A 13932-nucleotide genomic window follows, 5' to 3' on the forward strand; every position below is an offset into this window, starting at 1 on the left:
TCATTATTGCTTTCTGTTACATCTGTTATCAGCTTGATTCTCCTAGAAATACAAAATAAAGCAAAATATAGTTGTGCAAATGATGCACTTCTGGAAAGTGGCTCAGATCATTGAGCAGGAGAGATGGAGCTCATGGAGCTGCCAGCTCAGTGTGCCAGCAACCATGGTTCCTGGGCACTCATGTGTGGAGTCTGTCCGTTCTCTATGGCTACAGCGACTTCCCTAAGCTGCTCCAGTTTCCTCCCACATCCTTAAAATGTGGAGGTTGAGAGGTTAATTGGCAACTGTAAGTTGTCCCTAATGTGTAGACAGTGGAAGAATTGAAGGAAATGTTGTAATGAAAAGGGTTTAATGTAGTATTAATTTAAATGGATACTGATAATCAGCAGAGACTCAGTGGACTGAAGGGCCTGTTTCTGTCTTTCATTCTATGAATCTATCACTTTGTTGGTAGAAACTGACAGCATCACTGGAAATAACATGCTTTGGAAGTTGCTTGCTGACCTGGTAAATACTGTCACCTTCAGCAGCAGTGATCTCTAATATGGCGATCAGAGGAATCCACATTAGACAGAAAGTGATCATCAGCCATCCAAGTATTGTTGCCCATTTTGGATAATCAATTGATGCATATTTCAGTGAAGTGAATGAGTTTATGGACCAGATCAGGATTGCCTGTATAAAAAAGTTGCACAAGACAAAGTCAGGATAAAATGAGGTGGAGTATTTGCATCTTGACTAATTAGTCACAGGATGTAAAATCTTCTTACCATCAGAATGACTGGTGTAATCAAAGCCCAACACACTTTCCACCATATCCAGAAGAATAAACCCTTTTTCCCATTCATCATCTCTATGTCACTGATGAATCTGTTCACGCCTGCCAATCAATGCAAGCAGAGGAGCACAGTTAGCTAACATGGGGAACCTGGTTTACTTAGGAAACTTGTACTGAAGCCATCACATTGACCTTGGCTATCTCAGGGCTCTACATGAATAACAGATACCGGTCAGAGGCATGAGTGAGATTCTGGTTAAAGTGCTGTACATGTACCCTGACATACAAGGTCATGGAATTTCTTCCTGCACTTCTCCTGCTGTGTGGTGAACAAAGTCACTGGAGAGACACTGAAGCTAGTGGATTTAGAAGTGTTTATTTAGCAAACAATCAGCAGGCATCAAAGATAGACACCCCTGGAAGAAGTGGCCTTCTTCACCCAATATTACATGACTTCTTACATGCTAAAGATCAAAGGTAACAACAGGACAGTTCTATAGTTGCAATGTACCTACAGCGCTTCCTTTGAATTACATAAAATGTTCATTCTTCCTTCTTCACACCCACACTCCAGACACCCAAAACGGATGTTAATCCCCACTGACTCTAGGATGCATTCATGCATATGCAGACACCTGAGGTCGAAGTGAAGTGTTTTCTTTGTTTTCCATTGACGCAAACCTGCAGTTCTGAGAAGCCCAAGGTTCTGAGCTGCATTTTTAAAAACAGACTGCAATCCACATTCAAATCTGAAGAGTTGCATTTGCTATATATCCCAACTCCAGGATACACCCTCAAGTCTCCAATGTCAAATGACGCACTCTTAAAGAAATAGGCTGGCACACTGTTTGTCTGGCATTGAGAAAAAGTGTATATCTTACAGGGTTCTCATTCTTAAAATGCTCTGGAAAAATAAATTTTACCAGAGACACGTCTATGAATAGTCATGAGATAACCACACAATGTAACTAATTCCTAATGATGCAAGTTAGTGATTGCTACAGGCAAATTAGTTTTTGCTGCACTTACCATAGATCCAGCATATACCAATTAGTTCCAACAAAGCTATCAAAAGTAGGCCCCATCCAAAGCAGAAAGTATCTATTAAATTTATCCAGTAAATCCCAGCCTAAAATAGAATAAATAGAATTCACTTTAATAGAGCATTGTATAAATTGCTATCTTCTTTCTTTTCAAGTTCAACATAGACAAACATCTTTCTGGAGCTTTCTCCACAAGAGAGCAATGCCTCAGAGAGCAAAAGGAAAGGATAGACTGGGGGAAATTTTAACCAGGTGAGGAAATAACATCTTTAGAATAGTGTTACGAAAACCCCGTAACCAGGTAACTTACCAGCAAAGATAGATGGATCAGCTGAGTCGGATGCTACTATTTTCAAACGTTTTATTCAACAAGGGCACAAACGTATGGTTAATACAAAACATTCAGATCGTCAAAACTCAATCTAAAACACCGGTGTAATAATAATCATTCAAAACACAAGCTCGCTCGTCGTCTAGGGGTAATGTAGATTTTATATCGTTCGCTGGATATCTAAAAGTCTTTTAGATCACGGCAGTTTCACTTAGTTGCCGGCGGAAGTGTCGCGTGGGTGCACTTTTGTTAGAAAGACAGAGAACATGAAGCATTTACCCGACAGGTTTTCCAACCTGTAGGAGGTAGTCGGAAGTCTCGTTGGGGGAATGGACTCTCATCTGTGGCTTCCCCTGTAGCTAGGCCGTCTTCCGTGGTGAAGTCGCCAATCCCAGGCAAGGGAAGGACGCACACGAACCCCACCACTGGCTGTAGCTATTAAAACGCTGTCGCAGGATTTCTAGCGTTTCTCCTTCGTGTGTTTTCCTTGGTGCATCTGGGTGCGTCTGAGGGTCCTCCCCTCAGACACTCCTTTATACTTCTTCACGGGATCGCAGGTGTCAATCAGGTTGCAGGTATTGCGATCTCTCTCTCAACCAGCCCACCCTGCCCGAGGGCCTTTCACGTGGTCTCCATGAGACAATAGTCAAAGTCACTTTTATTCTGCTTCTTGGGAGAACGTGGTCTTCCGCACGTCTCTCTCTCTTGGGTCAGTTGACCCCCCCCTTAACTAGAGTTCTTGCGATTTTCACAAAGGAGGGGGCCAACGGCATAACAATAGACAGCTGATTTTTACAGTGGATTCTGAAAATTGGGTGGGATATAGGAAGGACATTCAATATTAAATCTGTGAATAAAATTAAAGTAAGTAAGTGACATTTTCCTTAACCTGTTCTGCCAATATTGTAACTGCCATATACCCCTCTCCTGCTAGATACAATGCCATCTTATATTACTTAGCAATAGCAGGGAACTTTCAGTTTGACTCATCTCCCTCTGCTTCCTTCCCATCATCCCATTAAAAATCCTGTTGCCACAAAATCTTCACAACAGGACTTTTGAGGAAAAAAACATAACTGAAGTTGTCTGCATTTTATCATCTAATAAACAGTAGATTCTGGTTGAAACCGAGCTAAACAGTTACACTAAAAGGGTGATCAAGCAAGTAAATCAAGGCAAACGGACTCACTGTGTTGTCTAGAAGACATTTTACCACTCATCCAAGAGGCTTCTTCAGTTCTAATTCATGGTGCGTAGTTTTCCAGCTTATAAACTTTGTGAGTTGTTTAAAGGTATAGCAGTCACATTAAGGCTGTTAAGAGTCATAGAGGTAATGAGAGGGGCATTGGTCTTATCTTTCCATCAATGGAAGTGTGAACTGTTGTGGAGATGCCTTGATTTACTACTGCTTGATATGCAGTGACCTGGATGACTGCGAATCTTCATAGACACTAAGGGTGAATTTACCCTTTATTCAGTCATTTGGAAAGGAAGGGGATTAAGTGAATTTTCCCTGAAAGTTCACTTCATTGGGCTGAATTTAGAAGTATGAAGTTACAAAAAAGATTTCTGTGACAATAGTACTAAGAGGTATTTGTAACATGTTTATTTTGGTAAAGCATTGCTGAATGTAGATTATATCCAAGGTCTGCCCCTCTCAGGATGGGTTGTTTGGTGGAATCACAGAGCACAGAAACGGGTCCTTTGGCCTACCATGTCCATGTTGGACTTTCTGCCCATCATTTACCCGCATTAGAATGGCATCCTTCTACGCCTTGCCTGTTTTGTTGTCTGTCCAAATGCCTCTTAAACATAGTGGTTGGAAGCACAGAAATCTACAGCACATTACAGGCCATTCGGCCCACAAAGTTGTTCCAACCATGTAACCTAATTTAGAAACTGTCTAGAATTTCCCTACTACATAGCCCTCTATTGTTCTAAGCTCCACAAACCTATCTAATAGTCTCTTAGAAACCCCTATTGTATTTGCCTCTACCACCTTCGCTGGCAGTGAATTCCACGCACCCACCACACTTTATGTGAAAAACTTACCTCTGATGTCCCCCTTGTACCTACTTCCAAACTCCTGAAAACTATGACCCCCTCATGCTAGCCATTTCAGCCCTGGGGAATAGCCTCTGGCCATCCACACGATCAATGCCTCTCATCATCTTATACACCTCTATCAGGTCACCTCTCATCTGATGCCAGCACCTCCTCTGGCAGCACATTCCAGATGTCAACTACTCAATGAAAAAGAAACCCAAGGCTCTACTATAATTCATTTGGTATGTATGAAGATGACAGACTTCACTGCACAGATATTCTCTGCCGTTCCCCAAAAGAGAACAGAACTGCTTAGTGGGTTAGGCAGCATCCGTAAAAGAGAAGGAGAGTTAATGTTTCAGATCAATGATCCTTCACTAGAACTGTTCATTTAGCGGGGAAGACCCCCTCCCCACTAATGTGGATCACAAAAAGAATTTCCTCGTGACTGTTGCCATGTTTCCTGGGAGTGCCTATGATTCTCTTAAGCTGAGAGAGTCCGCACTGCCAGAACATTTCAGCAAAAGGCTTACTGTGCCAAGATGCTAAGATAGTACTCTACTTCTCTGCTTTCTATCACCAGTCTGATCTCTAACTGTAGCAGCTGAGCACAGATTCAATGAGAACCAGCTAATGATGAATTGCCATGGAAATCTCAGTGATTCCTTTCCCCAACTCCACCCTCTGCCCTGTGGACATCTCTGGGCTTCATACTTTAAAAACAGGTCTAGGTGAATACATCACCAATATCATTGTACTAAGCTTTCCCTCCTGACACTAAATCACCCCTCCACTATCAATGGTCTCCTCAGCATGGCTGAGTCTGGGAGAACTTCATGCTTCATGCAGATCATTTCTAGAAAATCGATTAATGATCACTAGTGCAATGAGAAGACCAAGGAGAGACTCAGAGTTTGAAAGATGTGATGTAGCATCTACAGTGTAGTAGGAGCAGAAGAGAGCGGAAGGCAATAGAGGAGCATCTGAACCCACCAGCCATAGCCTCATCTCCAGGCTGAACAGCAGAGAGAAACTTTGTCTATAAGAAATAGAGGGCAGCGATGTTTCTCAAAAGGAGGCAGCAAAAATATTATCCTTCCCACACAAACCTCCTTGCACTTAAATCATTAACCATAGATCCCACTATATTCAGACAGGAGAGAACAGATCACATCCTGCTGTGCACGTTTACATGCACAAAAGTGACTGAATCCCTCCCCCAGACACTTAAATGACTTGTTATTAATTCACATCTCGCTCAGCAAACTTGGACTTCCCCGTTTCCTGTGAGTTGTCCCAACTCTCTGTGTGGAGATGGTCACTTAACACGGATATGAAAACTTGGCTCCATTGTTCAGAGACTCTCCCAGGTTCCGTCTCCTGCTACATATCTTATTGACCTGGACTTTTATGCTCCTTCAGGTGATTAAAGGAGCCTCTGCAGTCTCCCTCTACAGCTTCCCTTTTCTCTATTGTAACTATAGTGTCCATCGGTCTGCCTGACTGCCATTAGGTGTGTGTCTTTAAGAGCTGACAGCCATCTCGCAATGTCCACGATGTCAGAAGCTGCATAGGAGTGTGGAAGGCCCTATTGGGAAGTGTGAATGTCCTGCTTGCTTCTGGCTGCAGGACATCCTAGCACAGTGTGACTCCTCTTTTGGCCAAGTTGGCTTTAATGCAGAATACAGTGAAGTTTTAGAGCATTAAAGATGGGTGGACTCAATTTCAAGTCAACCATTAGATATTAATAGAATTCTAACAACCTAATAACTAATAAAGAGAAAAAAAGAAGAAAAAAGAGAAAAAAAAAATTAAAAAAATTAAAAATGGGCTGTTTATAATATCTATTAAAAAAATACAAAATCATCAGTGTCACCAACTCCAATCCTCTCAACATATGTATAATCAAAACTGGAAAAATGAATAGATTTGCAACAGGGTCTCATTACATCATATGAAAATATTGAATAAATGGTCTCCATGTCTTTTCAAATTTAATAGAAGGGTCAAATACAACACTTCTAATTTTCTCCAAATTTAGACATAACATAGTTTGAGAAAGCGGTAGGGGGATTAATTTCTTTCCAATTCAACAAAATAGATCTTCTAGCCATTAATGTAAGAAATGCAATCATTCGACAAGCAGAAGAAGATAAATGGATTGAGTCCAAATGGATTGAGTTTTTTTTTATATATATTATGATATAACCTAGTTTTGCTTTGTTTATATGTTATTTGTATCATTCATGATTTAGGAAGACTTAATTATATTGTAACTATTGCTTGTGTATCCTTTCATGTTCAGCATTAATTTGTAAGTTTGTAATCCCACTATCTATGTATTAATCTTATTATGTTGATATTAATAATAATAATAAAAAGATTGAAAAGATATTAATAGAATTCATGCCAACATCAAAAGGAAAAGGAAACTTGGTTACACAGAGTGGGTGGTACTATCCAATGTGATGAAATGGGATTAGTGAAAACAGTCTGCCCTCCTTATAGAACCATAGAACCATAGAACATTACAGCACAGTACAGGCCCTTCAGCCCTCCATGTTGTGCTGACCCATATAATCCTTAAAAAAAAAAGTACTAAACCCACACTACCACATAACCATCTATTTTTCTGTCATCCATGCACCTGTCCAAGAGGCTCTTAAATACCCGCGGGTATCCACGGGTTCCGCATGCATGGATTCAACCAACCGCGGATCAGGAAAACCCAAAAGTTCTCTCTCCAGCACTCGTTGTTTGAGCATGTAGAGACTATTTTTTCTTGTCATTATTCCCTAAACAATACAGTGTAACAACTATTTACATAGCATTAGGTATTATAAGTAATCTAGAGATGATTTAAAAGTACAGGCAGTCCCCGGGTTATGAATGAGTTCCGTTCCTGAGTCCGTCTTTAAGTCGGATTTGAAGTCGGAACAGGTACATCCAGTATTATTTAGCGTCAGTTAGTGAAACGTTTTTCTTAGTATATAGTACATATTTTACCTTTCTATGCATATAAAACTTAAGAAACATACATATTTCAATAATTAAACCATCGCGTTGCTTAGTAATAATTGTAGCTTTCATCGGGGCAGGGCCTTTCACATGCTCCAGTAAAATTGTTCCGATCGTTGACCAACTGCAGCCTAACACTTTCCAATGACCGATGGCATTTCACCTCTTTCTGATCGCTTTATTACTTCCACCTTATTTTCAATTGTGATCGTGATTATTTTTGTGAACAGAAACACTGCGGATTCAGGGCTGTGCTGGGTCCTAATGTCCACCCCACTGAGACATATTAAATAAAGTCCAGGGTTCCGCTGGGTCCTAAAGACCACCGGACTGAAACAGTTTAAATAAGGGACTTGAGCATCCGTAATTTTTGGTATCTGCGGGGGGTCCCGGAACCAGTCCCCCGCGGATAAAGAGGGCTGACTGTAATAGAATTGTGCAACACAGAAACAAGCTTCTCACTTTGTTATATCCACACTGCCCGTTGTAGCTTACCAGCATGAGTCCCATTCACTTCACACAGGCTCTGTAGAGTATCCAAAGTATTGAGCAAAATGGGAAGGTTTTGTTGATTATTTCAGGGGAAGATGATCATGTGGATGCTCCAATTTAACAGTGTGCTACTCTCAAACTATACAAGCTAGTTAAAGGGTGATCACTACTACTTTCTTTAAGGAAAGAATTTCCACACTAGTCGTCTATAAACAGAAGGAATGGGAGAAGTGAAGTCTGGTGAATTCTGCATCTAGTTAAATAGGCAATATTAACTATGTGAAGAATAACTATCAATATGATATTGTGACTTATGTATACTTTAGAACACAATGTAACAATAAATCTCAAATTCTAATAAAATACTTCTCACCTGTGTCACTAAAAAGATGCCACTAAGGTATAAGACCAGACAAACAGCGGCTGTTAGATAAAGACGTTTTTTCCGGAGCAGAACAGGAAACTTATCTTGTAGGCATGTTATAATGACTTCTGGTGGAAACAAAATATCAGGTGATACAATTTATTAGTATTTAATGGGTGTGAAGTAATTTTATTATTCTGCATTTTTTTCTATGTTGCTTTAAATCATGTGCATCTGGTTTTAATGGAGTCTGAATATGTTTGACTCACAGCCATGGATTTGACTGTTGGCAAAGTTCTGTCATTTTTTGAAAGGCAGCTGTGGTTGAATTGATACTGAGGCTTCTCTGTTCCTGGCTAAACACCTCTAGGAACAGTGATGTATGACCTCAAATAAACACAATCATTTTCCTTTGGACAAGGTGTGACTCTAGTCAACAAAAAGTTTTCTTCTTCCTTTTCAATAATTTTAGCTTCACCTAGGCTGTCAAGAAAGGATTCCTGATGCAGAGTTTCAACATGAAACATCAACAATTTCCTTCCTCCTTCTTGGCTTATTTTCTGCTTCAAATTCCAGCATTTTCACTCTTTTATATGTCTAAGATCTTATTGAATATTCTGCATATATTTCTAGGAGCAGATATATCAGTTTTCAGCTGGATTTTCAACCATGCATAAAATTGCTCCCAGTCTATGCTCTACTAACCTCACTTAACATGAGTTGCTACACCCATAATGAGGGACCTTCTTTGAGATTTCTCTTGCTAATCAACCTCCTTGGATCATCTTCTCAAATTAGAAAAAAACATTAAAGTTCTATCAGATAGGAAATCATTAGAAAGAGGTGACAAAGAGTCGGAAGGTGTTGAATCATTGTGAGTAGAGCTAAGGAAATGCAAGGGTTAAAAAAACCCTAATAGGAGTTATATATAGACCCTTAAACAGTAGTAAGGACATGGTCTGCAAATGACAATGGGAGGTAGAAAATGCATGTCATAAGGGCAATGTTACAATTGTCATGAGGGGTGTCAATAACTAAGTAGATTGGCAAAGTCTGGTTGGTGTTGGATCCCAAGAAGAGGAATTTCTATAATTTCTACAAGGCCTAGCAGATGGCTTTTTAGAGCAGCTTGTGATTGAGCCCACTAGGGAATCAGCTATTCTGGATTGGTTGTTGGATAATGAACCAGAATTGTTTAGAGAGCTTAAGGTCGAAGAATCCTTAGGGAAAAGTGATCATAATATGATTGAATTCACCCTGAAATTTGAGGAGAAGCTGAAGTCAGATGCATCAGTATTACAGTGGAGTAAAGGGAATTACAGAGAAGAGATGGCAGGACTTGATTGGAAAAGAACACTGGCAGGGATGATGGCAGAGCAGCAATGGCTGGAATTTCTGGAAGCAATTTGAAAGGCACAGGGCATATACATCACAAAGAGGAAGAAGTATTCTAAAGGAAAGATGACAGACATGTAGGAAGTTAGAGATTGGGAAGCTTTGAAAAACAACAGAAGGCAACTAAAAAAGTTATTAAGAAGGTAAAGATGGAATACAAAAGTAAGTTAACAAATTATTTTAAAGAGGATACCAAAAGTGTAATAGTGTAAAAGAGAGGTGAAAGTAGAAAACGATGCCGGAGAGGTAGTAATGGGGAACAAGGAATGACGGATGAACTGAATAAGTATTTTTCATTATTTTTCACTGTGGAAGAGCCTAGCAGTATGGTGGAAGTTCATGAGTGTCAGGGGTCAGAAATGGGTGAAGTTGCCAATCTTAGGGAGAAGGTTCTTGGAAACTGAAAGATCTGAAGGTAGATAAGCCACCTGGACTAGATGGTGTACAACCCAAGGTTCTGAAGGAGGTGGCTGAAGAGACTGTGGAGGAATTAGTAATGATCTAACAAGAACCACTAGATTCTGGAATGTTTTTGGAAGACTGGAAAATTGTAAATGTCACTCTACTGAAGTCAGTTAGTCTGACTTCAGTGGATGGGAAGATGTTGGAATCGATTGTTAAGGATGTGGTTTCAGGTACTTGGAGGTGCATGATAAAATACACCATAGTCAGCATGGTTTCCTCAAGGGAAAATCTTGCCTGAGAAATCTGTTGGAATTCTTTGAAGAAATAACAAGCAGGATAGACAAAGGAGAATTGGTGAATTTGGATTTTGCACTTGGATATGCACTTGGATTTTCAGAATGCTTTTAGCAAGGTGCCACACATGAAACTACATAACAAGTTAAGAGCCCATGATATTACAGGAAAGAGTAACTGATGGAGAAAACAGTAGCTGATTGGCAGGAGAGGCAAAGAATGTGGATAAAGGGAGCCTTTTCTGATTGGCTGCTGCTGACTAGTGGGGTTCCACAGGAGTCTGTGTTACGACTGCTTCTTTTTAGATAGATAGATAGATAGATAGATAGATACTTTATTCATCCCCATGGGGAAATTCAACTTTTGTCCAATGTCCCATACACTTGTTGTAGCAAAACTAATTACATACAATACTTAACTCAGTAAAAAAAATGTGATATGCATCTAAATCACCATCTCAAAAAGCATTAATAATAGCTTTAAAAAGTTCTTAAGTCCTGGCGGTAGAATTGTAAAGCCTAATGGCATTGGGGAGTATTGACCTCTTCATCCTGTCTGAGGAGCATTGCATCGATAGTAACCTGTCGCTTAAACTGCTTCTCTGTCTCAGGATGGTGCTATGTAGAGGATGTTCAGAGTTATCCATAATTGACCGTAGCCTACTCAGCGCCCTTCGCTCAGCTACCGATGTTAAACTCTCCAGTACTTTGCCCACGACAGAGCCCGCCTTCCTTACCAGCTTATTAAGACGTGAGGCGTCCCTCTTCTTAATGCTTCCTCCCCAACACGCCACCACAAAGAAGAGGGCGCTCTCCACAACTGACCTATAGAACATCTTCAGCATCTCACTACAGACATTGAATGACGCCAACCTTCTTAGGAAGTACATTCGACTCTGTGCCTTCCTGCACAAGGCATCTGTGTTGGCAGTCCAGTCTAGCTTCTCGTCTAACTGTACTCCCAGATACTTGTTTGTATTACGTTATATGTCAACGACTTGGATGGTGGAATTTATGGCTTTTTTGCAAAGTTTGCAGAAGATAAAGGTAGGTGGAGGGGCAAATATTTTTGAGGAAGTAGAGAATCTACAGGAGGATTTAGACAGATTAGGAGAATGGGCAAAGAACTGACATGGAATACAATGTGGGAGTTGTTTGGTCATGCACTTTTATAGAAGAAATAAAAGGATAGATTATTTCCTAAATGGAGAGAAAATTCAAAAATCTGAGGCACAAAGGGATTTGAGTGTCCTCGTAAAGGATTCACTAAAGGTTAATTTGCAGGTGGAGTTGGAGGTGAGGAAGGAAAATGCGATGTTAGCATCCATTTCAAGAGCACTAGAGGATAAAAGCAAGGATATAATGTTAAGGCTTGATAAAGAACTGGTGAGGTCTAACTTGGAGTATTCTGAGCAGTTTTGGGCCTCTTATCTAAGTAAGGATGTACTGAAACTGGAGTGGGTTCAGGATGATTGCAGGATTGAACAGCTTGTTGTATGAAGAGCATTTGATAGCTCTGGAATTCACTGGAATCGTAAGAACGAGGAGTGAGCAAGTTGAAACTTATTGACTGTTGAAAGGCCTCAATAGAGTGCATATGGAAAGAATATTTCTGATGGTGGGAGAGTCTATGTCCAGAGACACAGCATCAGAATAGAGGTGTTTTCTTTTTGAATGGAGATGATGAGGAACTTCTTTAGCCAGAGAGTGGTGAATTTGTGGAATTCGTCATTACAGGTCACTGTGAAGGCTGTCATCAGGTATATTTCAGGCAGAGGTTGATAGATTCCTGATTGGTCAGGGCATGAAGGGATACAGGGGGAAGGCAGGAGATTGGGGCTGAGAGGGAAAATGGAACAGCCATGATGAAATGGCAGAGCAGACTCGATGGGCCAAATGGCTTAATTCCGCTCCTATGTCTGTAAGTCAATTTCCTCGTGTTTTCCTGAGGCTTTTAATAGTGGAAGTTTGTGGAAACCTACTTCCTGTTTTCTATTTAAAGATTAAAGTAGGGGACAATCTGCATATATTAATGTTACTAGAATTCATAAGAGCTGCTCATGTCCCAAGCAAACAAAGTTTCCACACACCTGAAGATGCCTTCAGGAGTCATAGAATTATAGATCAGAGAACACTACAGCACCGAAATAGGCCCTTTGCCCTATCTAGTCTATGCCAAGCTATTAATCTGCCTAGTCTCATCAACCTACACCGGAATCATTGCCTTCAGACCCTTCCCACAAATTTCATTTAAATGTTGAAATTGAACATGAATCCACCAATTCTGCTGGGAGTCCCACACCCTCACCACACTCAGAGTGACCTCTAGCTCCAGTCTTACCCTCCCCAACCTCGGTGGAAAAAGCCTGCTTGTATTTACCCAATCTATACCTCTTATAATTTTGCACAACTCCATAAGAGTTTAAAGTTCAAAGTAAATACTTTAATTGAAGTACATATATGTCACTATATACAACCCTGAAGTTCGTGCTCTTGCGGGCATACTCAGTAAATTAAAGAACCATAATAGAGTCAATGACTACACCAACAGGTTGGACAAACAACCAATGTGCAAAAGACACTGAACTGTGTAAGTACAAAAGAAAAAAAAACCCAATAATAATCAATAAATAAGCAATAACTATTGAGAACATGAAATTCAGAGTCCTTGAAAGTGAGTGGTTAGGTTGTGTAACAGTTCAGGGATGGGAGAATGAAATTATCTCCACTGCATCAAGAGATTAATATTTGGGGGTGATAACTGCTACTGGATATGTTAGTGTGGGTCTTGAGGCTCCCGTACCTTCTTTCTGATGACAGCTGTGAGAAGAGAGCATGGCCAGGGTGGTGGGTTCTTGTCTGCGACAGTGCTCCCTGTAGATGGGCATAATGGTGAAGGGGGCTTTACCCATGATGGACTGGGCCATATCCCCTTGTTTTTGTTGGATTTTCTGTTCATGGGCATTGATGTTTCCATTACAGGCTCTCCTCAGCAATGTAAGTTTTAAATGTCATACCAAATCTTCACAAACTCCTAAGGAAGCAGAGGGGCTGCCGTGCTTTCTTTGTTATTGCACTGAGCCCAGGACAGGTCCTCTGAAATGATAACACCAAAGTACTTAAAGTTGCTGACCCTTTCCACCTCTAACTCCCTGATGAGGACTAGCTCATGGACCTCTAGTTTCCTCCTCCTGTAGTCAATAACCAGCTCCTTGGTCTTGCTGACACTGAGGGAGAGGTTGTTGTTTTGATACCACTCAGTCAGATTTCCAGTCTCCCTTTTATATGTTGATTCATCCCCACCTTTGATTTCGCCAGTGACAGTGATGTTGTCAGCAAACTTGAATATGGCATTGAGCTGTGAGTATAAAGTGAGTAGAGCAGGGGCTGAGCAAGCAGCCTTATGGTTCATCGTGTTGATGGAGATCATGGAGGAGATGTTGTTGCCAATCCAGACTGCAACTGAGGTAATGGAGGATCCAGTTGTACAAGGAGGTATCAAGGACAAGGTTTTGAAACTTTTTGATTAGTTTTGAGGGATGATAGAATGTCAAGCTGTAGTCAATAAAGAATATCCTGATGTATGCATCTTTCCTGTCCAAATATTCCAGGGTTTACTAAATAGCCCGTGAAATATATCATTTGCTGTGGACCTGATGTACTGGTAGGCAAATAGGACCAGATCTAAGTTACTTCTCAGGTAGGAGATGATATGTTTCATCACCAGCCTCTCAAATCATTTAGGCAGGTAACCACATTCTTCTTAG

General features: G+C 40.6%; 1 pseudogene; it reads right to left on the reverse strand.

The window, feature by feature from the left end:
- LOC140734534 (sodium- and chloride-dependent neutral and basic amino acid transporter B(0+)-like) overlaps positions 1-13932 on the reverse strand; it is an 86548-nt pseudogene that overhangs the window by 2414 nt on the left and 70202 nt on the right.

The sequence above is a fragment of the Hemitrygon akajei genome, chromosome 10, assembly GCF_048418815.1.
Source record: "Hemitrygon akajei chromosome 10, sHemAka1.3, whole genome shotgun sequence".
Classification (NCBI taxonomy): Eukaryota; Metazoa; Chordata; class Chondrichthyes; order Myliobatiformes; family Dasyatidae; genus Hemitrygon; species Hemitrygon akajei.